The sequence below is a fragment of the Kogia breviceps genome, chromosome 2, assembly GCF_026419965.1.
Source record: "Kogia breviceps isolate mKogBre1 chromosome 2, mKogBre1 haplotype 1, whole genome shotgun sequence".
Lineage (NCBI taxonomy): Eukaryota > Metazoa > Chordata > Mammalia > Artiodactyla > Physeteridae > Kogia > Kogia breviceps.
Genome location: NC_081311.1, coordinates 28,161,851 through 28,187,683, shown reverse-complemented (window position 1 = coordinate 28,187,683; position 25,833 = coordinate 28,161,851). Strand labels below are relative to the sequence as shown.

Genomic DNA, 25,833 nt, shown 5'->3' with positions numbered 1-25,833 from the left:
AGCCAGCAGGGCCTGAGCATTTTTTAAATAAAGAAATTTCCCTCATCTCTTGGTTAATTTAAAAGGTTTATTTCTTGAAATGAAACCTCTTCATCAAACCCCCGATCCTTGAAGATCGGAGGCGACTGCGAGTGCCGGTAATGAATTGATTTGTAACGTGAGCGACACGGCGCCCTCCCGCCCGTGCCCACTGCGGGACCTTCATCTGCAATGTTTAAGGGGAAATGAGCATCTCCAGCTTTCAGCCTAAAGCCCAGCACCAGGCACTGGAGCCAGCAGGCAAGGCCCAGGCCCAGCGGATGTCCCCACCCAGGAGGTTCTATCCAACAGGCCACACCCTCCTGGCTCCCAGCACCTCTCTCCCTTCCTTTAAGGGGAGAGTCTGGAGAGCCCTTCACCCCAATACAACCCACTGACAATCGGAGTCCACCATAGCCACACAGACCAACAGGCATCTGAGCAGACACCCCTACACCCCCGCTCACATAGTTACACTGACCCTTCACCAGACCACAGCTGCACTTAGCCGCACAACCCCACAAAGTCACATAAAAAGTCTCCCTTCAGGCATAAGATGCAGAAATACTGCTACACACATCCTCTACACTTATTAATATAAGGTATCCATTCAAAGAGATACGTCCAGGCTTGGGTGTACAGACATCCAGGAGCACGTACCCTGGATATGAGACCCATCCTTCTATAGGCATGGCAATTAATTGGTCAGTATTTGGCAATGTAGGCGTGGTGTGGTGGAAATAGCATGGGCTTTGGACTACAGAGCTGGGTTTGAATCTAAGTCCCATTATCTCCAATCTACTTGAACTTTCTCAGTCTCAATTTCCTCTTCTGTAGAACTGGAGCCACATCTGCATCATGGATTTCTTGTGAGGACGTCATGAGATATAATACCAAAAAAACTTTTAAACTGTTAGCTTCATGAAGGCAAGGACCTTCATGAATGAGGTCATGCATGTTGAGTAATCAGTAGAGCTTCGTCATAGAGTACGTGCTCAATAAATGCTGCATAATATCATGATAGGCACCCACTACTTTATCCTCAACCCCTACTATAGTGCTTGACATACATTTTAAAGTAAATTTATGTAAAAAAAAAATTTAACTTTCAATTTTAAAAAAGGTGGAATCCCCTGGAGGTCCAGTGGTTAGGACTCGGCACTCTTACTGCCATGGCCCAGATTCGATCCCTGGTTGGGGGACTAAGATCCTGCAAGCCACGCGGCGTGGCCAAAAAATTAATTAATTAATTAATAATAAATAAATAAATCCGGTAAATTCATGTTAAATTATGCCTAGCTCATGGTTGATATTAATAGAATAGTAATTAGAAAACGAGGGAGGTGGAGAAGTAATGATGACTTAATGGGTGTTTGCAATGTGCCAAGCACTGTCCTAAACAGATACAGGAGGTTATTTCATGGACTCCTCTCAGCAAGCCTCTGGGAAAGGGCCAATCGTGTCCATTTTGCAAATGAAGGAAGTGGGCGCAGAGAGGAGAAGCAGCTTTTCCAAGGTCACGTAGCCGGTAAGTGGAAGGGAAAGGATTGAACCCAGGTGGCCTGACTCCAGAACCTGCTCAGGTTGGGGGTGAAGCAGAAAAAAGTATGGGAAGAGCCTTACTCTTCAGGAGGACCCATGTGTCCTTGGGGCTGAGTCACATATTGAGGCTGCTTCTGTGAAAGTCACCTTGAATATCCCACTAATCCGACCAAAGTCATAGGCTAGAGGCTTGACGACATGTCTGGTGGCAGGTCTGTGCCAGGTAAGTTGGCAGTGCTAGCGCTGAGGGGCTCTCAGGCCTGTCACCTGCCCCAGTGTGGGCAAAACCTCCAAACCTGGCTGAGACCATCCTGTGCTTCCAGCTTCACTATCTCATCAGCCTCTAACTGATCTTTGGTGCCAACTAGACTTCTCTACTTTGAAATAGCTTTAAAGGCTATGACCCCAAACCCAAAGGCCCTGGGCATGGGCACATCGCAAAATACGACCTCCTACCTTCCATCTTCCTGCTTTGGCCACTGTCATTTTTGCTGCCACCACTTGAAAGCCGGGAGACCACAGCCCTTCTCTCCATCCTCATGGTCCCCTTATTGCCGGGAAGCAGGTCAGCTGAGACAGGGGCTTGGTCATAGGTTGGATCCAGGTGGATCCACACACAATCCAAATCTTCCACACGGCCTCAAGGCCAGTCTTTGTCTGGCTCTGACTCTCCTCGGTTTCTCGTGGGCTTATCTCCACTTCCTTGTGTCCACAGTCCCCTCCCCATCCCAGTCCTAGGGACAGTGAGGGCTCATGGACCTTCCTGAATGGCCCTCCAGGCCTCAGTTCAGCCAAAGAGTCCCAAGGCAGCCCTTGAGAAGTGAGACACCCCCTGTCCAACCCAGGAAGACTCAGGGGCACCCACGGGCCTCTTCCCACTCCCCATGCTGCTCTGCACTTCCCATCTCTCCTCACTCAGACGTATAGCGCCGAGTGGGCACAGGGCGGGGGCGAGGGGTACATACCTCCCTCCTGCAACTTCCAAGAAGAAAATCATTTTTTATAACTGTTGGAATCCTGATTGAGCTGTCAAAAGTACATGAAACCAGCTACATGAATGGTAAACTATCCATCAGTCACAGGCCTATTTGTTCTGAGACAATATAAACATCACACATTTTTCTTCAAGATAGAAAATAATACTTACCCCATCACACCCAGGTGATTTGGCCCCCAGCCCCCAAAGTAACTTATTAGTCATACTGATCAGTTCCCTTCTTGTCTCCCAAATCATTTTATTCTTTTGCCCACCAGTCCCACTTTCCTTGAAGCATTAACTCGGTTCTTCCTGTCAGCTTTCTATCTGTTTAAAACCAGATTTAGGGCTTCCCTGGTGGCGCAGTGGTTGAGAGTCCGCCTGCCGAGGCATGGGACACGGGTTCGTGCCCTGGTCCGGGAAGATCCCACGTGCCGCGGGGAGGCTGGGCCCGTGAGCCATGGCCGCTGAGCCTGCGCGTCCGGAGCCTGTGCTCAGCAACGGGAGAGGCCACAACAGTGAGAGGCCCGTGTACCAAAAAAAAAAAAAAAAAAAAAAAACAGATTTAACACCCTGTCCCCAAAATTAATAAGTGCTAAGGAGAATCATGAAGGAAATCACTCTCGAAGATATGAACTACTTTGGATTCCAGTGTACAAATTCTAGCCCTCTGGATGAGCACTGACACTGATGGATAAATGGTCAGCTCCCGATTTGTCTTCTGAAGAATGTGATGAGTTCCCTCTGTGCCCATCTGGTGCCTGGTCACTGGCCTGGGTCGGTGGGAATGATGAAGAGGATGCATCCATCTTTTTGGTTGAGAACTCTCCCCCTGCACACTGGGACAGGGCTTTGTCCCTTACAGGCACTCCAAACTAAAGGGAACACATGACAGGAACTTGGATCTTTTTTGAGCCAGCTGAAAGAGGTCATGGTTTCCTCTTTTACCTCTCCTCCAGTCTCCCACAGCTTGGCTTCCACAAAACTTGACCCAGGGCAATGACTCAGCTGCCAATGATAGATAGGTAGAGATTATTGGCTGGCTAGATGGCTGTCTGTCTGGCTAGCTGGCTGACTGGCTGGCTGAATGGATGGATAAATGAATGGATGAATGGGTGGATGGATAGATAGATAGAGAGAGAGAGAGAGAGATTTAAACACACCCCAACATACATATACCCACACTGATCATACAGTCACATTCAGTACTGCATAGGAGTTAAGGGCAAAGGCTCTGAAGGCATCCATTTAAACCTACCTGCTTGGGCTTCCCTGGTGGCGCAGTGGTTGAGAATCCGCCTGCCGATGCAGGAGACACGGGTTCGTGCCCTGGTCCGGGAAGATCCCACATGCCGCGGAGCAACTAAGCCCGTGAGCCATGGCCGCTAGGCCTGCGCGTCTGGAGCCTGTGCTCCGCAATGGGAGAGGCCACAACAGTGAGAGGCCCGCATACCGCAAAAAAAAAAAAATTAAATTAAAAAAAAATAAATAAATAAACCTACCTGCTCCATACATCTCTAGTTGTGTGACCTCAGATAAGTTAGCATTCAGCATTTTTCAAAAGGAAAATGAGAATAATAATAGGATCTACCTTGTGGGACTGTGAGGATTCAATGATAGCCACAGTGCAGGGCCTGGCATGGAGTAAACGTTCAGTAACTAATTACTATTACTAATACCATCACATTATATACACTTTGCACACACTTGTAAACACTTAAGTAAACCAGAACCTCTTCTAAGCTTGAATAATGCACACATGCACAGGCTGACAGACGTATAGGCCAATATGGAGGTGGCATAGAGCAGTGGCTAGGAGTACACTCGGGAGCCAGACAGCTCAAATCCAAGCTCTGCTATTTACTAGCTGTATGATTTGGAGCAAGTTACTTAACTTCGCTTTTCTCATCTATAAGATGGGAATAATAATAATAGTTCCTCCTTTATAGGATTATTGTGAAGGTTAAATTAGTTACTATTTGTAAAACACTGTGTGTTTGATAAACAGAAATAAATCTCACAATCTTGTAAAAGCTAATACCCGTCTAGCTCCTAGAGTTTGCAAAGCACTGTCACATGTATAATCTTATAGATCTTCTCTATAAACTCTAAGGTAAGATTATTATCACCCCATTTACAGATGAGGAAACTTAGGCTAAAAGAGATCAATGATTTGTACAAAGCCTGGCAGCAAGTGAGCCAGTGAGTGGTAGATAAGCCAAGTCTCTTGGCTTGAAATTCCATGTTCTTTTCACTAAGCAACATACACCCGGAGTGTGTGTGTAGGTGTGTAAACTAAGGAGGCTTCCTCTGCCTTTGGATTGGATTCCCCAACCCTCCTTCCTCCCTCCCATCTCCCCTTAAGGGTCCCCACCCCTAGGGATTGGTCAAAGCAGTAATTCTCAAAGTGTGGTCCCCACCTGCAGCATCAGCATTTTCTGGAAACTTGTTAGGAATGCAAATTCTCAGGCCCCCTTCAGCTGCTGAATCAGAAACTGTGGGCATGGACTCAGCAGTAAGTGCCGTGGAAGTTCAGGAGAACAGGGTGGTCTGGGGGAAGTGTCTGGAAGAGGAGAGGCTGGACCCAGGCCGTGAACAAGGAGTAGAATAGAGAACTGTGAAGAGGTCGGCGTGAATACCATCTGATGAGAGTAGCTGAGGAATCTGGCCTATTGCAGTGAGGGTTTCAGGTTGAGAGTGTGCTGAGGCTGAAGCCAATTGGTGTGCGTCTTTTGGTCTCTCCCGGACACCATATCCTGTTAAATGATCTGTCCTTGAATATCTGGAGAGGGGCTTTGTGGGAATTTGTCCTTTAGATTAGCCCCAGTGGGCCCCTCCTGCAGGGTCAGAACACTGCCAGAGTGGTGGATGCCCTCCTACCACCCCACTCCCTAGATTTGTCTCCAAAGTGGCAGCCCTCAGCCCTGAATGACTGCGGCGGACCCCAGCCTCATTCCCATCAGGCCCAGATTCACAAAGTGAGGGGCTATTTTGCAAGGGGGAAGGGAGGCAACTGTGGCCTTCCCGTCCCCGCTTCTCTGGGGCCTGAGCCAGGGCCAGAAGAGTCACTGGTGCAGCCAGAGGCCCTGCCCAGCATGGCGCTCCCTCCACATGCACCGCTTGTGTGTGCACGTGAGGCTGAGACACTGGGCTGGGAAGAGTCCAGGGTGAGCTGGCCAGGGGCTCCAAGGCTGGAGAAGAGCAAGCCCAACCCCAGCCCCCTTCCCAGCCCACTGTGTCCTGCCCGGGGCTGCCACTAGGAGGCTAATGAAAAGGGGAGAGGCAGGCCAGGGCTCGGGCCAGCAGGAGACAGCAAGGGGACAATGTGAGGCAGGAGGGGGGTGGCCCTCAGGCAGGGACAGACAATGTCCCCATATGGGAAGCAGACGGAGCCGCCCCGCCCTCCTTGGTCCCCGGGCCTCTGCGGCGGCAGGCAGCACAGTCAGCTAAATGTCACATCCTGAGCCCTCCGAGCTGCTGCGGCAGGAAAAGGAGCAGAACGAGGGGGGCTCTCAGTTCAGCAAGTGTCCCACGGAGGGCTCCACGGGGCGCGTGGAACCAGAAAAACACCCACAGCCCTCACGTGTACACACGCACACTCAAGTCACTTTCTGCGTTTTCCAAATATTTTTAAATTTCACCATAACACATGCCAAAAGTAAAGGAGTAAACAATACAGAAGTATGCAGAGTAAAAAATGAAAATTCCCGCATAGCGCCCCCCCCCCAACTCCCTTTTTCAGAAGCAATTATTTTTAATACTTGGTTTCCAGCAAAGACCATTTTCTATTTTAAGTCCAAGCTGGATCTGCTGTGGGTCATGGTGTTGTCAAGCCAGGCTTTCCTTGGAGCCCGGCCCTGCAGAGGGCGGGCTGGGGGGCGGTAGAGACTCACACACCATTCTCCTCCACCCATGGTCCCAGGCTGTGAATCATCTGGAAAGGTCCCGTTTCTACCCACCTTTACCATTTCTCAAGTATTAAGAAAAATCTCTCTTTATTAATGCTAAACCCCATATTTAGTTTTATAAGTTTCTCTCTGTCTTTAAACTGTAGTTCAGCTTGTTTGTTTTTGCTCATAAATTATTTTTGCTAGTAATCAAAAGGTATGAATGAACTTTTTAGAATTTCACAGTGACATGAGGCCTGGAACATTTTGAGCATCCAAGCCCAGTCAGGCTCTCACCTTAGAAGGCAAGAACATCTGAAAATCAAGTGGAGATTCTACTCCCTTCTGGAACAGCCCCAAGGAACACCTCTCTGGGACTTGGGATTATACTGGTGTCTTCTCTGGGGGAGAGAACTGGCAATTATTGGGCCCCGACCATGTGTCAGACCCTTTACATGTTGTGTCAATCAGGGCTCACTTAATCACAAGTGATGGGAACCCAATTCGAACCAGTTTAGGCAAAGGGGAATCTACTGGAACAGATGTGGACATCTAGGTCATCAAAGCAAGTTTCAAATAACCAAAGAGCAGGAAGGGCAGAATTGGTACAGAGCTTCAGGAACATTCAGAACGGGACCTGGGTGAACACAGTATGCTCTGTCTCTGGAGTTTCACCTGCAGCTCCCACTAGCAAGGAAGGACCAACTCTCTGCTCAGTTCCAGTGTGAAGGTTCCCAGAGAGGGACCCAGATTTGTCCCCACAGGTCTGGTGTTCAGTCTAGGACCCGGTGACTCTGGCCAGAGGTGGGATAGGGTCAGGAGACTCTCTCTGAGACCTCATGTTGGTTTCCAAAAGAAGAGACCACCACTCCCAGTGGGGCTTAACCAACAATTCCACTTGTCTACTGCAATAAATCAGTTCTTCTAATCTTCACAATCTGTGAGGTAATAATTGTTATCATCCCCATTTTACAGGTGAGTAAACTGAGACTCAGGACATAGACTAGTTAGGCTAGAGCCTGGATCCAAAGCCAGGTCCATTTGACTCCAAAGCCCATGCCCTTGACATGTGTAACACTGATATCCTTGAGAGATGGAACAAACTGGGTAGCTTAAAACAAAAGAAATTTATTCTCTTACAGATCTGAGTGCTCAAAGACCAAAATCAAGGTGTCAGCAGGGCTATCCTTGCTCCAAAGCCTCTAGGGGAAGATCGTTCATTGCCTCGTCCAGGTTCTGGTAGCCCCAGGCGTTCCTTGACTTGTGGCAGCATCACTCAGATCTCTGCCTCCATGTTCACATGGCTGTCTTCCCTCTGTGTCTGTGTCTTCACCCGGCAGTCTCCTCTCCTCTTCTTATAAGGACGTCAGTCCTATAAGGGCCCACTCTACTCCAGTGAGACCTGATCTTTTTTTTTTTTTTTGGCCTTGCCTCGAGGCTTGCAGGATCTTAGTTCCCCGACCAGGGATTGAACCCAGGCCAGGGCAGAGAAAGCACCGCGTGCTAACCACTGCCAGGGAATTCTCCAGTGTGACCTGATCTTAATTACACCTGCAAAAACCCTACTTCCAAATAAGGTCATATTCACAGGTATCAGGGGTTAGGACTTATTTGGACAATTTGTTGGGGGGGGGCACAATTCAACCCATAACAGACCTGTTCAGAGCTGTGCTTTGATAGATTAATTTAGTAGAGGTGAGTGGGACAAAATACATCCTAGAGAGACAAGTGGCAAGGAGACTGCTCAGGAAGCAAGAAATGAAAGATCTTTTGGACCAGTGGCAATGGGGATGAAGATTTTATAGAACCTGACAGTTGTTAGGCTGAGGAGGGAAGAGGAAGTAGGGAGAGGGGAGTGTCCAGAGGCTTTATAAGGGGAAGAATGAAGGGATGGGGAGAGGGAGCCGAGGGAGAGCACATTAGACTCTAAGCTCTTGGAGGACAAGGACTGTGTCCTTCACTTGGTGTCCTCCCTCAGCACCTGGTACAGCATCTGGGCATCATAAGCCCTTGAGAAATATTTGCCAAAGAAATGAATGCGTTCAGTTTTGCACATGGTGAATTTGACATACACGTGAAAACAGGCAGGTGGAAATTCAAACCTGTCATTTGGTAGAAAGAGTTTGGGGTTAGAAATCTCACCTGGGTGATCATTTCCAGAGAGATTACAGGTCAAGCTGGAGTTGACAGAGCTTATGAAAAGGCAGGGAGGGGAGAGAAGAGGTTTGAGGGCACCGTTACATTACATTTAGGGGATGGGAGATGGCAGAGCTCATGGTAGGAGACCAGCCAAGGAACTTCAGGGATGGAAGGGGGGGAAGTAGGAAGGTGCAATGTCAAGGAAATCAAGAAAGGAGACCGTTTCAAGGAGGAGGGGAGGAGCTGTTGCCAAATGCCGCTGAGGTCGAAGAGAAGAGATACTGAGAGGCCTGTGGATTTGCTAATTAGGAGACCAGCGGCAGTGTCCCCAGCTGGTCAGGGCAGGAGGAGGCGAGGGGAGCCTACTCGGGGCGAAGAATTTAAGAGGCCTGGGCATACCTACGCAGGTGCACCCGTGCACACACTCGCCCTCTCAACATCTGCGTAGGCCTGGTCAGTCCGTCTATGAGAGATAGAGCAAAACAAAACAAAAACAAAAAACGTACTGGGGCACTGGTGGTGTGCACGTGTCAGGACTCAGGGTCTGCAAGTGAGGAGATGACTAGACATGGGGCTGGAAAAGAGATGGCTCAGGAAAAGGGAGAGTAATTCTTAGTGTCAGATGCACCGTCTTTGCTGGTGGAGGGTTGTGGGCAGCGATGCCCCAGGCAGATAAGAGGCCCTCAGATCCCAGAGACCCCTTGCTGGTGGAGGTTTCTGTTGTGCCTGCCCCTTGGTGGGGGAAGGGGAACGGGACCTGGTCCTCAGTCCTTTAGTCCACATGGAGGCCCCACTACTGTCAGTCTTGTTTATCACCATATCCCCAAGGCGTGAATCAGTGTCTGGCACATAGGAGGCACTCAGTCAATACTTATGATTGGAAATAACAATGACAGCATCACCACCAACAACTAAGATCAGCGAAGCACTTACTGTATGCCAGGCACTTTATTATCTCATTTAATATGGCAGCTCCACAGCTAGATAATATCATTGTCCTCACTTAACAGATGAAGAAGTAGGAGTTCTGAATGACTTAGTAAGTTTCCAAAGGCCACTCAGGTAGGAAATGGTAGAATCAGGATTTGAACCCCGATCCATGTGCCCCTAGAATTCTCACCCTAAACCGTTATGATTGTTGTTCTCCAAGAAGGTATGAGTCGAGGGTGGAGGGGACCTGCATCTGTGTTGTGAGCTAGTCTGCGTATATTTGTGGGTGTCCACAGCTGCATGCATTTGTGGGTACTTGTGCGTGTGTATGTGCGTGCACACACCTGCATCCACGCCTGTGTGAAGGGTACGCCTGTATTCAGCTGTGCAATCTTGTGGGTTTGGGCACAGATGCTACTCCACACCCTGCCTCCAGGTTTGAGCGCCCAGTTTCTTTCTGCTAGAGGCTGTGATGGTGGGGTCTGGCTCTCAGGTGTGTTCAGAGCTCAGTCCTGAGCCCACCTCCCCCTCAGAGGGCCCATGAGGGGTCCCTGCCCCCCGCGGCTCTGCCCATAATTCTCCTTCCTTGTTTAAAGGGGCCAGTGGGTTTAATGATTAGTTACCGCCTTGTCGATATTCTCACCCAGGGAGAGGATGAATGGTGAGGCACTGCCCCGGCCCTGACACACACACCCATTCTGTGGCAGATTAAGGATGAGAGAAGGGACCCTTCAGCAAGGGGGTTTAGGGGAGGGCGGCTCCAGAGAAGCTCAGCAGGTCTCTTGGAAGGGCCTTCTCCTGTGATTCTCCAGGTGTCCCCAACAGGGTGGTGGCAGAGGAGCCCCTCCTCCCACCACTCCCCTAAGTCCTCTCCTCTCCACCTCCTCCAGGTTCTGGGAGGCTGTGGGAAGACACCCTGGTGAGGGGAGGCCCTTCTTGAAGTGGGAGAGCTTGGTGTCCCCGTTCTCATTGTCGTGTGTTTGAATGTGCATATGTCTGTACGGTTTTGTGTCTTCTTGAGTTTCCATTTTCATGTGCTTTGGTGGCCGGCCATCCATGCATGTGTCTGAATGTGTAACATGGTACATAAACATATTTGGGCCTTCTGGCCCTCCACATTCATATGTAGCTGCATATGCCCACTACTGTGCGTGTACCCACACATGTACCCCTGGGGGTACATCAATGTCTGTGTGTGGGGGTGTGCACATATAGATGTGTGTACGTGTGTGGGGTGTCTGAACCCTGCTGCGTGTACTTCGTGTCCTTGCCCTTCACAGTTGTCAAGGGAGGCTCTCTCCCTGTCCTGCTCTGGATCCTAAACCCACTTCTGATGTTACAGGAAGAAGCCGGTCAGTTGTCTCTTTCTGAGGAGGGCCTAATGAAGTTTCCATCCCTCCCCTTCTCTCTGAGCCTCAAAGGCGTGTCATGGTGACTCAGGCGCCAAGCTATGGATCCCTGACCCCATCTCCAGTCTTTGCTCACTAGGACCCTCCCTGCTGGGCTCCTGGGTCCTCACGGTCTTAAACCTGGGTCTCCTCATTGCCCAGGGGTTCCCTGTGCCTGGAGCTTTGGGAAAGTAGTCCATTCATGTTCTGCCCCCCAACCTCTGCTGAGTCTCCCCATCCCACTCAGACCAGAAGCCTCCCCACATCCATTTAGGGACTCACCCTGTGTCTTTGGAGGCAAATTCCAAAGCACCCTCACACTTCACAGCTTCTGATCCCTAACCACCTTAACCATTAAACCTACAACTTTGACACTCTGTCCTTCGACTTACAGCATCTGCCCCTCAACCTAACTTCACTGGATCCAGTCCTGGAAGAAAGGGAAAGAAAAGGCGGACTATGTGGCCAGTTGTTCCCCTTATGCTGGGACTCAGAACCTGGGGAGGGGAGACTGGGGGCCTAGGGCAGCTGAGGGGAAGGACGGGGAGGAGCAGGCAGAGAGGGGCTGAGCTGGGCAGAAAAGAAATGCTAGGATTCAGGTCCATCCTCACGCAATGCCCCTGCCCCTGCCACCCACCCACACACACACACTCACACACACACACACTCACCCTGTTGGAAGGTGACATTTGCTATTAACCTTATATTGGGCCATTTTGTAAATCAATGTCACTTACATTTAATAACAAGTGTAATCAAAGGAATTATGCAAATTTAATTTGATGCTTCTTGAATTATGCAAATCCGCGGTGCACATAATGTTCTCTGACATGTGCCCGTTGGAGAGAGAGAGCAAGGGAGAAAGTGGGGAGGGTCAGGGAGAGGAAGGCTAGGACTGGGACTGAGGGGAGGGGAGGATGGGGGTGGGCTGGGACTTGGGACTGGGAGAGAGGAAGGCAGAGTGGTGGAGGGCAGCGGAGCAGCTGCAGCCCAGGTGCTTTGCCATCCTGGGTGGGATGTCTGTTCTGGTCTGGTAGCTCCACCTTCTCCTTTTGAGTCCCTCTCCCCTGCCCACACTCAGCATGACCTTGCTGGTCACATGTCCTCAATGTGTCCTTACGTGAAATGGGAGTGACCCAAAGGTGCTACTTTGGGGACCAAGACTCCTGATATAGCGGGGTCCTCTGACAGGACCCCAGCCCCCATGGCAAGGTGACCTGTTGTGACACCTGTTTTGTTTTTAATGGTCTTGAGGACCTGGCAGAAGAAATTTCACCATTCACCGTGTGACAGTAAGAACCTGCTGACCCGATCAGTCCCAGGCACATATTGTGACAATGCCAGCACGATGATGATACACTCATACTGACACATGCATTTATATCGGAGATGACAAAGTCACACACTCACTGTTAAAACAATATAAACATACCCAGTGACAATTAAACATGGACCCAGTTATTCCCAGGGACCTGCCTAAAGGCGACATAAATACAAACACTCAGGTTTGCACTCCAATACAAGAACAACTAAAATGTCACCTGGACACACCTGGGCTCAAGAGACATTGATTCCTAGCGGTATACACATCCCAACACATGCTACGCTCAAAGCCAAGCACATACTAACACTGACACCTGAACACACAAGTTACATTCCCTGATGCTGACACGCCCTCACTGACCCTTGAAGCAAACTCAGTGATCCAGGAAGCTCCTAGCAGAAACAGTGCCCCTCTTTACTGGTCAGATTCTGTCAGAGGTTTATTTGGCCCTGCCCTCGATGTTGTCTGAAGTAGGACAAAGATCATGGTACTCTGAACAGATGTGATTCTGCAGCGTGAAAAGGTGGGCCAACGTGAGAGGGAAAAACCACCCAGGCCATGAAACTGTTCCCCAAACTCTGGATGCTGGTTAGGACCGTGGAGAGACATCTCAGGAGCTTACATTGCCAGGTGTGGACCAGCTCCCTGCAAATCCTCACTTCCTCCACAGCCCGTACCTACCACTAAGCCCACCACAGACTGGCCCAGGGCCCTGACTGTGTGAGTAGGACAATATGGTGTCCCTCCCCTGAGGTGTCACTATGAAGCCTCAAGGGTGCTTTTGAAGAGTATGGGGAAAGCACCCTCATTATTTTCCTTTCCCATGTAAGTCCTGTCTTGGGTTTACACTCTTTTTCAGCCCTCCTCTCATACTTGGAGTCCAGAGGTCTGTTCCTCTGTACTGTTAATTGGATAGTGACCAGGAGTTTAGTGGGTCTTGGGGGGGGTCAGGAGTCATGGTGTATCTTTCAAAGAGGGTGTGGCAGTGGCAGTGTACTTGTGCATAAATGCTACTGTGTATCTATTATGAGTATCGTTATGGCTCAAAGTGTTTCTCCTTGTCATTCATGTGTCACTGGCTCATTTGTATGTCCATGGGTTAGGGTATGTTTGTGTTTGCTGTTTCAGTTTATCATTTCTGTATCTATGCACCAGATATTTAATTTCAACATTGCCTCCATGTGTGTGGTATTCTGGGAGTGTGACATTCTGTGTGTCCCTATGCTCTATTTCATACAGGTGAATAAATGAATACTTAATATCACCATGTTGGAATTCTTCCAATGTATTCTGTGTGTTACCATGTTTGAGTTGTCAAGATGTGTGTGCCATCACACCCGAGCCATCATGATGTCGAAGTTGATATAATCTGTGCCTAACTCTATCTCACTGTGTTTGAATGGCCCAGTGTGTTGTCAGTGTGTATTCTCATGAGCAAGCATGTTTCGGCAGGCTGAGTGTCAGCTGTCATGTTTAAATTGTCACCACGACTATACCATTGTATTTGCATTGTATGTGTTTGGACTATCGGGGGTATCATTGTATCCCCTGTATCATTGCATGCAATCAGTTTCGAGTTGATATGGTGTGTGTAATTGTGTTGCCTTTCTTTTAACTGTCCCAAGGTTGTGAGGGTCTCACCAGGTTTGAATGTTCACAGTGTGGCTCTGTGTATGACTCCAAGTTTGAGTTGTCATGGGTTATCTTTATGTGACGATGTATTTGCATTTTAACGACACGGTGTGTATATGTCTGTTTGAGTTGGCACAATCTCTGTGCCATCATGTTTGAGCACGTGTTATCAAATGTTTACGTTGTTACAGTGTGTGTCTGTGTGAATCATTGTGTTTCAATTGTCACAGTGTATGATTGTATGTCACCATGTATGAATTATGCATCAGTATTTATGTTACAGTGTTACAATAGGTGTCTGTGAATATCATGTTTACATTGTCACGATTTGTATTGCCATATTTAAGGTGTTACAAAGCCTGTTTGTCACAACTGTTGACTATATTAACGTGTCTGAGTTGTCAAAATGTATGTGTGTCGCCATGCTGAGGCATCAGAGTGTTTCACCCTGTGGGTTTGCACATTTGTGTCTTTGTGTATCTGAACATGTTCAAGGTATTTCAATACCTGTGTGTCACCATGTTTGAGGTGTCTCTTAAAATGTGTGTGACAACCACTTTCTCAGCAGGGGTTCAAAAGGGAAACACTAGGAATGAGAGGGAAAGAGGGAGAGCTGGAGGAGGGAGGAGGATGCGCCATAATCTAGATGGGGTGGGATGGGGGCTGGTGGGGGTTAGGGTCAGAGTGAGCTCTAATTGGCCCACGGTGAATTATTCACATGTAGAATCCTCACAGAATTTCAGCACGGGCAGTGCCAGTAAATGCTGTGCATGTTTAAAAGTCATTTCCATAAGTAAGTGCAATTTCTCTACTGTTTGCCCCTGTTTAATGAAGTGAAATCTTGTTTGCATTCCTCCCAATTTCCCAACGAAAGGCGCCCAACCGTTCGCACCAAAATTACACCGCCCAGATTAAAACTCGGGCTCCGAGGAAGGTGAGGGGACGGCAGCATTGGGCCCTTCTGGGAGGGCGTGTGGAGAGGTGGGGGGCCGGAGGAGCCAGGCCTGGGTTTTTCAGCTCATTGCTTCCCTGTAGTTCTTGCAATTTCGAGTGCTGCCCCTGCCATGTTCCCCACTCCCCCTTGCCCCCATCAGGTTCTTGCTCCCCTTTGCCTCCCCCCTTCTTTAAATGAATCCCTAGGGTATGGGAACTGGGCATGATGCATTTGTTCATGCATATGTAAATGCACCCCTATATGACTTATGAACCCAGTCGTGTGTATTGTGAAATTGTGACATACAGTCATACACTGTAAGAACTGAAACACAATGATTCACACAAACACACAGTGTAACAACATACACACAAATGGGCATGTGTGTGTTTAGGTATGCATCCCTGCCTATATATGTATGTGGATTTGTGTACGTGTCTAGCTTTATGTGTTGGGTATGTTGTGTGTGTCTAAGATGAATGGTTACGTAGACAATGTGGATAAAGAGAGGAAAGGGGAGATTGTGGGTATTTGGGTAGTTTCTCCACTGTCCACAGTGGTGTACTTAGCTCTATTGCTAGGACCTACTGCTTTCTGAGAGGTGCGTTGCTAACCCCTCACCCACCCAACGGCTGACTGCACTGGGGCCTCAGGATCAAAGGAATCACCCCCTTCTGCTCCATACCCAACAGCGCCCTCTGGCCCTGTGAAGACCAGCGACAGGACTGACCTGCCAGCTTCAGCTCCAGCTCCCCAGATGGGGCTTGAACAAAGGTATTCCTGAGTAAGCTGGCAGGAGACCCTTCAAGACTCCACCCCCTCCTAGTGCCAAAGGGCACCTGCATGACTGTCACTTTGGTGGGGAGCCTAAAACAGAATTGCAGATTACCGTCACTTGGATTAGCCGGAAGAGTTGGGCATGGGGTGAAGTAGGGTTGAAGAGAGGGCAGGAAATGATGGTCCCATCCACCAAGGCCTCCCAGTGACCCCTGGGATCCGGGATCCCCACTAAGGACTCTTGAAGCTTTAGAATTCTGAAAGCCTGGGCTCTGGAGGCCAAAGACTGAGTGGCATCATGTCCCGGTGTGAGGTTGTGTGTCTTTGTGGATATAACACCCTCACAATCTAATCATCTTCTGCTGCCCACTTTCTTCCAGCTCACCTGTAGCCTGGATGGGACAGAACCAATCAGTCAAGTAACTACCGTGATACCACCATGCTCTTATGCACAAACCTTAAGACCACCACCCTCTGCTCAACACATCGCTCGCTGCAGGACACTGGTGGAATAGCTGGAAGAGACTCCAGTTGTTTGCTGAAGGTCTGGTAGAGAAAATCATTCAGAGGTGAAATCCTGAAGGAAAGGAATTCAGGAGGGGTGAGAGAGGAATCAATCAATTGAGAGTGAAGGGCTCTCCTTGCAGAGGGCTGCTTTTCTCACACCTCTTTGATGTCCTTGGGGAGGTGAGACATCCAGGCACAGGGGCAAAGTGTCATCCTGGTCATGACCTCCCCACCTTCTCTTTTGCCTTTATCCATTCTCTTATCCATGTAATCAGTCCCAAAGCACAGCTCTGACTTCTGCTTCTACAGCTCAGAAACTATCAATGGCTCCCTACTGCCCAAAGAAAAAGCCACATTCCTTTTGTTATCAGGCAAACAAACCCTTCATGATAGGATACTCCCTTCCCCTTCTACCTACTCTTCTGGACTTGCCTCCCAGGGATGCTCCCCCACCCCCTCAATACACCTCCTAAGCCCCATACAAGCAAAGAGGGAAACTAGATGTTTCCCCAGCCTCCTCCAGTTTGCCCTCTTCTGCACTTCTCTTCTTCTTTCTACCTCAAATGCCACCATTAGCCTCACCCCCATTGCAACTTCTGCCTGCTGGAGCCCTAAGGATCATCAAGATCAGGTTTGATGCCACTTTCTCTGAGACTTTCACTCTGGTCCTCACGTGCCTACCATCCGTAGCACCAGTGATTCCTGGAGCATGGTTTCTCTCCTTCTGTGATATGAAGCTCTTGTCCCTTCTCCTTGCCTGCTGGGGATCAGACCTGCTGGGCTCCAGTCTCTTTGGGCGCCAGGCTTTGAACACCCCTGAGTGAGGGTAGGAAGCACCTCACAAAGGCTTTGTGGATAAGCTAACAGTTGACTGCAGACGAGGTGTGGAGAATTAGGGTGGGTTTAAGAACATGTTTCAAGGGGTAAACCTTATGTCTGGAGCTCTTCTCCCTATTCCAATCCAGCAGATTTAAGCCCAAGCCCCAGTTCTCCAGGACCCCCATCTTTATTCTGTTTCTTTCTCTGTGGCAGCAGGAAATGTCCACTCCATGCCCTTGGCAGGAGAGGCTAGGGGCTTTCTGCCACCTGAGAGGTCCCCACCCCATTGGAGAGACTCCGGATGGAACTGACTCTCCTCCATGCTGCTCTGGCTGGCGGGGGTGAGGGAGGTCGCATCCTGCCTCCTGGGAACCCTGTCAGTGTTATCCAGGCTGCTACTTTCATTAGTGAGGTCCTTCCCTCTTAATAGAGGAAGACTCTGCCATTAATGTGCTGACAGTCCCACTTCTCCTGTCCTGGGCCTGCCTTCTATATTAGCTACACCATTCCTCCCACCAGAGATTCCCCAAGCCCATCACCAGACCCTCCACTGTATCCCCTTGGCCCTAAGACCCTTTCACTGATTTCCCCCATAAGCCACCCCTGATCTTTCTGTAACTGCCCGCCCCCCATTTAACCCATCCCTCCTCTCCCTGTTTCTCATCAAAGAGCCACCACCAAATCTCCACTAATCCTTCTGGCCCCCCTTTCCCTCTAATTCTCTCATGGAACCCGCTACCCTCCCACCTCTTCCCGCATCACCACAACCATCCCTTGGCCTATCGGGGGAACCTTGTGGTCAAAATCCTCAGGAAGAGAGCTCCAGCTACATTCCTAGATACACCCTCAGGCCACAGACCTTCCCAGGCAGAGCCGACATCCCTGCCAGATGCCTGGGGTACGGGCTGGGGGGTCTGGTGGGTTCCAGACAGGAAGGAGGCATGGAACTCAATCTGGAAGGTCTCTGTGGGCCCTTCCCCCTCCCCTTGGCAAGTCTGGGAACTCGGGACCCGAGCTTGGTCCTCGCTCCCCCGCCCTCGCCTCTCTGCGCTTTCATCAGAATTCAATTTCCGCCTGTAAGTGACTCCCCGGGCCCCTGATCCTTCTCTTGATGAATGAGCCGCCCGGCCTGGCCCCGTCCGTCACCGTCACCCTCTCTATGGCCCGGGCCGCTGCCGCCCCCAGCCTCGGCCCCTCCATCCAACGCCGGCCCCGACCTCCCACAGCTCCCACCCGGACCTCAGCCGCCTTCATCCCTTCGGGTTCCTCCCCCACGTCCAACAGCCCGCCCCACCCCCATACCCGCGTGGCTTTCTTAGTCCAGGTCTCTGCCTCTCTCCGTAGGAGTCTATCTCTCTGTCTCTGCGCTCTCTCTCTCTCTCTCCCCCCCCCTCCCTCCTTCCCCTCCCTCCTTCCTCCTTCTCTCCCTCTCTCCCTCTAACACCTCTATTCATCTCTGGGAGCAACATCATTTATTTTGCACTTCCCAGATAATTTACTTTTTTTCCCTTCTACAGGAATTCTCCATTTCCCTATAAAATGAAAATTCATCTAGAATTACATCTTATGTCATCATTATGTTTATTAAGCGTGGATGATGTATATGAACAGGACGGGCTTGCTGCTGAGTGCTTAATGGTGCATAAGATTAAGCCGAGGCTCTCAGCTGCGCAGCGACTCCCCTCCGGTTCCCATGTTGTCGAGGCATGCTGGGAGTACAAGTTCCGAGCGCACGGCCAGGTGAACGCGCCGCCGCCGCCGCCGCCGCCGCAGCGCGCGCTCCCACCCCCTCTCCCCCCCCTCCCCCGGGGCCCGCCAGGGCCACCCCCGCCCGGCTGCGGGCGCCCTCGCGGCCTGCTCCTCCAGATACCCAAACAGATTCGCCGGACGAGGGCAGCCTGGCCCCGGGTCACCAGCATCCCCCACCCCAGAACCCCTGCAGGGCTGGGCGCCCGGATGGCACGCCCCCTGGGACCCCGTCCTTCCCCTGGGTCTCCCCTCTCAGCCCCGGGAGCTGGCAGCGCCCCTCCGCCCCTCTTTCCTTCTTGTCGCGCTGTGTTTCTGCCCCTGATCTCTCTCTCCATCCCGCCTCTCCTCCCCTCTGTCGTATTTCTTGGGGCTCTCGACTTTCTGTCTGTCAGTCTGCGTCTCCTTCTCTCTCGAGTCCTTCCCTGCCTCGCCCTACTTCTCCGTGTCTCTGCGTGCCCCTTTCTAATTCCCTCGCTCTCCCGGGTTTGTCCGTCGGCCTGTCCGCCTCTCGCGGTCTCCCCGGCTCCCCCGCTCCCCTCTCCCGGCGCTGGCGGTCCGCGCACTGCAGCGCGGCACCAGCGGTCTATGACAAAAACATTATCCTCTGCTGCTAAACAATCCAATAAACCTCTCCACAGGGAGAGAGTTAACCTCTTGTCTCTTCGGCTGATGCCTTCCCGCCCACGTGACTGCTGCTACAGTAAATTCAAATCATTAGTCTCCTCACCCCATCAAAAAACTTCTATTAGTAATGGAGACCTCGCCGGAGACCTTCCGCGGAGAGCGCTGCCTTCCCAATTCCCAGTGGAAAAATTCTGCGCGAAAAACTAATTCTACTTTTAATAATCTGTCATCAGGACCAGAGGCAGTCATAAATTATATGGGAGCGCGTGCGAGAGCGCGCCACAAGAGGGAAATCAGGGCGAAAAATCAAAGCCCAAGTTTGACAAACTTTCCTGAAGATAAATAATAACTTACAAACAGGATTAGTTGTAAAGTCACGCTCCGGCGCGCAGCCACGGCGGCAATCACGTCTGCCGAGGGCCGCCACCGCGGAGGCACCTGTCACCGGCCGCCGCCGCCTCCGAGCCTTCCTCCCCGTCCTCCTCCTCCACGTCTTCCTCCCTTCACCCTCCTCCCCTGCTCCTCTTCCTCACCCTCCAACCTTCCTCTTCCCTCCCCTCCTCCTTTCCATCATCCTCCGGTTCTTCACCCTCCTCCTCCTCTTCTTCCTCCTCCTTTCCCTCCTGCCCAGCCTTCTCTCCCCGCCTCCCCGGGCCTGAGGTAGGGCCAAGGATCCTGATTCCCACCCTCCCCCATCCCACCACCGAGGGTCCCCAGCTGCCAGGACCAAGGTCAGAGGAGGGTGAGAGGATTCTCGGGAGCACCGTCCGTTGGGGCCGTGACCTCGAGGAGGGGCTCAGTGTGTAACGAGGAGTGTGTGTGCGTCCTGAGGCCCTCGGTCCCCGTTACGGGGGGCCTCTCCTGCCTCCTGGCCCCAACCCAAATCTCCCTGTTCCCCGCCCCCACTGACCCAACCATAAGAAGCCGGGCACTGGTAGTGTGTGGGTGGGGGCGTAGTCCGACCCTTAAATTTGTTTGTCTGTGTTAGTGTAGGGTGGCCTCTGGTCTGCTCCGCAAGCCCAAGGGCCGGGCCCCCCAGCGCGACCCTCCCCCACCCTACCCCGCCCTCGCCCCGCACAATCTCGGCTCTGACAGCCGAGCGGGTGATAAATGCCGCCGACGCGGGGAAGGAATTGCGCAAAATAAAGAAGCATGTTCCAACAAGTCCTGTCAGGATTGTATTGATTTAATCATCTGCAGAAATACACATTCTGGATTACTGTAGCGTGCCGGGGCCGGGGAAGGGGCGGGCCGGCCTGCGAGGGCTGGGAAGGCCGGGGCGGAGCTGCGGAGGGAGGGGCGGGCAGAGCCGGGAATGGCTCCGCCCCTCGCCCCCAGGCCCCGCCCCTTCGGCCTCTAGACTGGGCCAGAAACTTCCCGTTGCTGCGGGGTCGTTTTGCACCACGGGGCACCTCCTTCAGCACCAACCTTGCAAGGTGCGCTCGCCGACCTCCGACCCTTGGGACCCCTGAATCGGGCAGTCATGGACCCTCCGGAGCTGGACGCGCCCCCAGGACTGGGAGTTGGTGGGGGAGGGGTCTGGAGGAAGGGAAGAGGAGTTGACGAGGGGAGTCAAGGCCCTGGATAGGGCCTCTCCGGCCTTGCTAATGTTTTAGGGTGGTTCCCTGCCCCACCATCTGTTATCAAGGCAAGTTCTTGGCTGCCAGGTTTGTGGGTACGTGGAGGGACGCAGGGCACTCTAAAACCACCACCTCATCGGACTAACCTGTACCCGCAGCTACTTAGGAGGCAGGGGTAAATGAGAGCCGCTTCAGACAGCCCTCAGGGAGCTGAGCTGAGGACGTCGTAGGTCCTCTAAAGATTAGACAAACCAACAAACATTACAGCTTCTGACTTCTGCCCGGTAATCCGGGTTCAGAGCCGCACGTGAGGACTTCGGGCAGGACTGGATTTTCTTTCAATTAAATACTTGGCCCTTTGGAAGAAACATACCCCCAAATGGGGGATGGAGTGGAAAGGGAGAGATTGAGAAGTCCCTCAGAGTGGGGGGACCCAAAGGGAAATAGAGGAGGAAAGAAAGTCATTTATTACTTAGTGATTGATTTTAAATGTTTTATTTCAAAGAACCCATCCAACAACCTGAGAAGGTTATTACTATAATATACCCCATTTTACAGATGAGAAAATTGAGGTTCCAGAGGTTAAGTGCCTAACTCAAGCTCACAGTGTAGCTAGGTTGGGAAGCCTAGCTTTGAGGCTGTGTCTGTCATACTCCAAACCTCTCCCATAGTCATGGGCCTTGGGGAGAGACTGCAGTGTGTTCAGAAACTGCATAGTCGTGGTGGGGAGACAGTGTTAGGAGCACAGGGGAATCAGACCTGGTAAACAGTAAACCTTGTCTATTCCAAAGGGTGGGCCTGGTGCTTGAACCTTCCCCAGGGGTCCAGCATGTGTGTTGGGGGTGGGCACGAGAGAATAAACTTATCACGATGTTTTCTATAGGTGCCATCGTACATTAGTCCTGGCTTGGGGGAGAGGAGGGGATTTCAGGAAAAGGACAAATGGGGGTGAAAATGTAGACCAGAGAAGGAGGTAAAGCTTTATCTCAAATCAGAGACGAGGCATTAAGTTACCAAGGGTGTGGGAGTGAGGTCACTCGTGTTGGGAGAGACAGACTTCAATAGAGCAGCTTCATCAGTGAGAAGCACAGCTCCTCCCTAAGTGACCCCTCACCCAATAGAAAGCCCAGAGGAATGAGCATAACTGAAGATACAAGTATGAAAGGAGGTCCTACAAGACAGAGAGACCCTGGGGTCCCAATGGACCACAAGCAGAAATGGATAACTGAACAGGACTGTGGGTGAGAAATGAAGGTGTACTTTATTTCTTTGCATGGGGAGAAAGAAGACCAGGAAAATGGGGTGATAGAAAGAGGGGATGAAGGGATGGGAGAAGCGAGCAGGGGACTTCCCTCTGAGAGGGATGAGGTATCTGCCCCGACCCCATTATGAGAAGAGTGCTAGCTCACCCCTTTCTCCCCATCTGCACCTATTCTGCCTCTACAGGAGCTTTCCCTCTGTGGCTGTCCTCCATCTCCCATCAGCCCAGGAAGGGCAGAAACACACATTTACATACCAAACATTTTTATAGAGCTTACTCCCTGAAAGGCACTGTTCCAAGCACTTTATGCATATTAACTCAGTCCTTCATAACAAGGCTATGGGGTGGATAAGAGCATGTCTCCATTGTACAGAACAGGACTCTGAGGCACAGAGAGCTTTATTAATTTGCTCAGGGTTACACAGTTAGCAGTGGTGAAACGGACTGAACCCAAGCATACTCTCACTCACTATGCCCAGAACCCTCAGTGCCAACACTGGACTGGGAATCAAGGCACAGGGGCCCAGCTCCAGGCCTACCACCCCGTGCTGTATGACCTTGGCCAAGCCCCTTCCCGTCCTCGGCCTCAGTTTCCACATCTGTTAAGTGAGAGGACTGAGCCGAAGCTCTCCTAAATCCCTTCCAGACCCAAAGGGCTACAATCTATGATTCCTTCCCCACGGACCCCCGCTCCCTGACCCCTCCCACACACCCCGCTGCGTTCAACCCTCAGCCACCCCCCCATCCCGAGCCTCCAGCTTTCCTGCTCCGCCAGCTGCCCGCGGGCCCGCGCGTGACTTTAGCGTGCGCGCGGCTCGGCCCAGAAGGTCACCTCCTTCATCACGGATTCTATTTGCATCCGGAATCGCATGTACATGAAAAATGTGTCCGCGTGCGGCCCCGACTGCAGACGCAGATGAAATTCTGTGCCGAGCCTGATGCGCGGTAACCTTTGCAGATGGCGCCGCTATTGCTGAGAAATGGATTGCTTAATAAAGCGTATCATCCGGCATATTTGCTGCTTGGCTAGCCAAATAGAAGTTGTTTTTTGCACAAATTTCCTTGTCAAATTTGTCAATGTTCATGTCATTTTTGCTTTAGGTCACAGAGCAAGGTGCAAATTCCTGGCATCTTTACTAGTTGCAGCCAATTTCGGCGATTTCGGCGGTGACGGGGATTCTCCGAGGAGTCGCGTGCCCGCACGCACGCCCGCCAGTCGGCCCCAGCAGAGCGCGGCCCAGACACCTCCTCCCGGAAGCCGGCGGGCAGACAGACTGGTTTGAAAGGAGAGGTTCAGGACCGGGGCTGAGGGCAGAAGGTATCTTCCTTTGCTAATCACCCACAGCCAGACGCAGGCTCCCACCAGGGAAACTGGTGGGTAGGGGTGGGAATAGGAGGCTCTAGATCCAGCTCTCCCTGTTCCAACTCCTCTCCCCCAAGCAGTGGCTCTTTTCCCTTCTTCTTTTGCCTCCTCTGGCCTTACAGAGGAAACTGAGGAATAAATGGGAAGGAGAGCCCTCTTCTCCTTTCATAAGGAACTTTGCCTCTCAGTGCCCCCAAGACTCCGCCCACACCCTCAGACTGACCTCTCCCAACCTACAAGAGATTTACTGAAAGGGGAGAGTGCGTAGAATAGCAGTGCCCTGTACCCTCCTCCCACAAGCCCCATGCCCACTTTGAGGGATGCTAGGTCTTTCCACTCCCCTTGGGGGAGCTGTGGATAATCAGGTGTATGCAGAACAGGTGAGGAGGCCAATAAGCCCACCTTCCTGGGGAGGTATGAAAAGCTGGTCACTGCCTAGATTTCCACCATTTGCGCTTCAGCTATTGGGGTTAGGCCAGGCCCACTCCAGGCTAATCTTATAAAAAGTAGATTATCCTAGGAGGTCACTCGGGAGCTTGGGCAGTCCATAGCTCACTGTGGGGGAGTTTATCAGATTGTCTCCACCCAGTAAGAGTCAACAACCACCACTGGAGAGTGCTTCTGGGTGCCCCTTGCCTGGATTATCTCACGAAATAATCATTTTAACAACCCCATAAGGCATTTACTAATATTATCCCCATTTTACTGATGCAGGAACAGCTCTCGGAGATGACACCACTTGGAGAGTTTGGATGAGGTTTGTAGGTCTGGGAGGGTAGGTGTACTGATGAAGGGAGAGATGGGGGGGGGATAAATGGCAGGGAGAGGGTACCAGTGAAGCAGTCATGACAGAGTTACTGGTGTGAGAGGAAAGGAGCAGATGTGTGGGAGAGGGTATGTGTGGACAGGGCTCTCTACGGAAATCGTGTATGAGGACAGGCAGGAGATTTGGGGACACGTATGGGGGGTAGATGCCGGGGACAGGTCTATGGGGAAGGGTATATTGTGGATAGGTGTCTGAATAAGACATAAAAGGAATAGGTATGGGAAAAGGCTGTGAGGACAGATGTAGGGGGCAGGCAAGTGGGGAACGTGTATGAGGGCCGGTGTGTGGAGTCAAGCATGGGTGTGGGGATCTGGGGACAAGTATGAGGGTCAGGAACTTGTAAAGGGTGTGAGAAGACAGAAGAATGGTGACACTAAGCTCCAGGAGGCTGATTATGTCTGCGTTGGCTGCTGTGTTCCCAGGTCCAAGCCCAGTGCCTGGCACATGATGGGAGTTCAGGATATATTTGTGTAATGACTGAATTGGGGAAAGGGATTGGTGGGAGGCAGGTGCAAACCAAGGTATGGAGAAGGGGTGGGCAGGTTTATTACGGGATATTTTAGGGGAGTGTGGGTTCTCCCTTCAGCCTCTCCAGCACTGGGGAATGGGGCAGCACTGAGGCAGGCTGGGCAATGGTCAGCCTGAACAGGAGACCTGCCCGGATGGGAGCCCAGTGAGCTCAGTGGGGGCTGCAGAGCATTGGATGATGGCGAGTGGGAGTGGAGTGGGGGTGGGGGAGGACTGCCGTCAGATTATTAATGGCCATGCGTTGACTCAATTAAATCCAGCCTGCTTTTGTTGGCAGGCCTCCGCAATTATGCATCTCATTACGGGCGGCCACCCAAATGCATCCTGGGAAGAGACCAGAACTCCAAATTAACTTTTCTTGGCGCTGCGGGGGCTGGTTGGCTGGCACTGCCTACATGGCAGCCAATCAGTGTTGGCTCCAAGGGGGGCGGGGTCAAAGGAAGGGCGAAGGTAGCGGGAGGGTAGGCTGTCCGGTTTGGGATGGGTCTGGAGGATAGGCTGAGAACCTGCATGTCCATCTAGAATTTAACTCCCAAGCCCACCCCACCCTCACTCCCACCAAAGAGTCTGCCTGGGTGTTTGGGCTCAGTTTGAGCCTTGTCCTTGCTCCCTCTGTGGGTGAGGTCACCTCAACACTGAGCACAGAGAACCAAGGATCCCAGGTCCTGTTGGCTCCCACACCTCCCTATCCACCCGTGACCTTGACTAAATCAACGTGACTGCAGGACTGCACCAAACCCACAAGAACCCTGGAAAGTCAGGGGTGGAGGTGGAGAGAGGGCATACTTTTAATTTTAGGGAGACCACTCTGGAGGTTGCCCAGCCTGGCTTCTGCCCTGCTGGGTGTTGCTTGTGTGTCAGGGTGTGTATGTTTGTGTGTGGGTGTGTGTGTGTGCCTGCTCACAGCCTGCCTCTGCAGTTATACCACCAGTATAAAGCGCTTCATTAACCTGTCAATCAAAGCCCACTCTCCAGCTCTCCTGCTCTGCCCTCCAATAACCCATATGTACGTGTGCTCCTATACATCGT

At 51.5% G+C, this 25,833-nt stretch overlaps 1 long non-coding RNA gene across 1 annotated transcript in view; it reads left to right on the top strand.

The window, feature by feature from the left end:
• Window positions 1-18,440, top strand: part of LOC136793516 (uncharacterized) — a 47,268-nt gene extending 28,828 nt beyond the window's left edge. The window contains exon 3 of the long non-coding RNA XR_010838849.1: window positions 15,928-18,440. This is a non-coding gene — a long non-coding RNA (uncharacterized lncRNA). The remainder of the gene's footprint in view (window positions 1-15,927) is intronic.
• The last annotated feature ends 7,393 nt before the right edge of the window (window positions 18,441-25,833 follow it).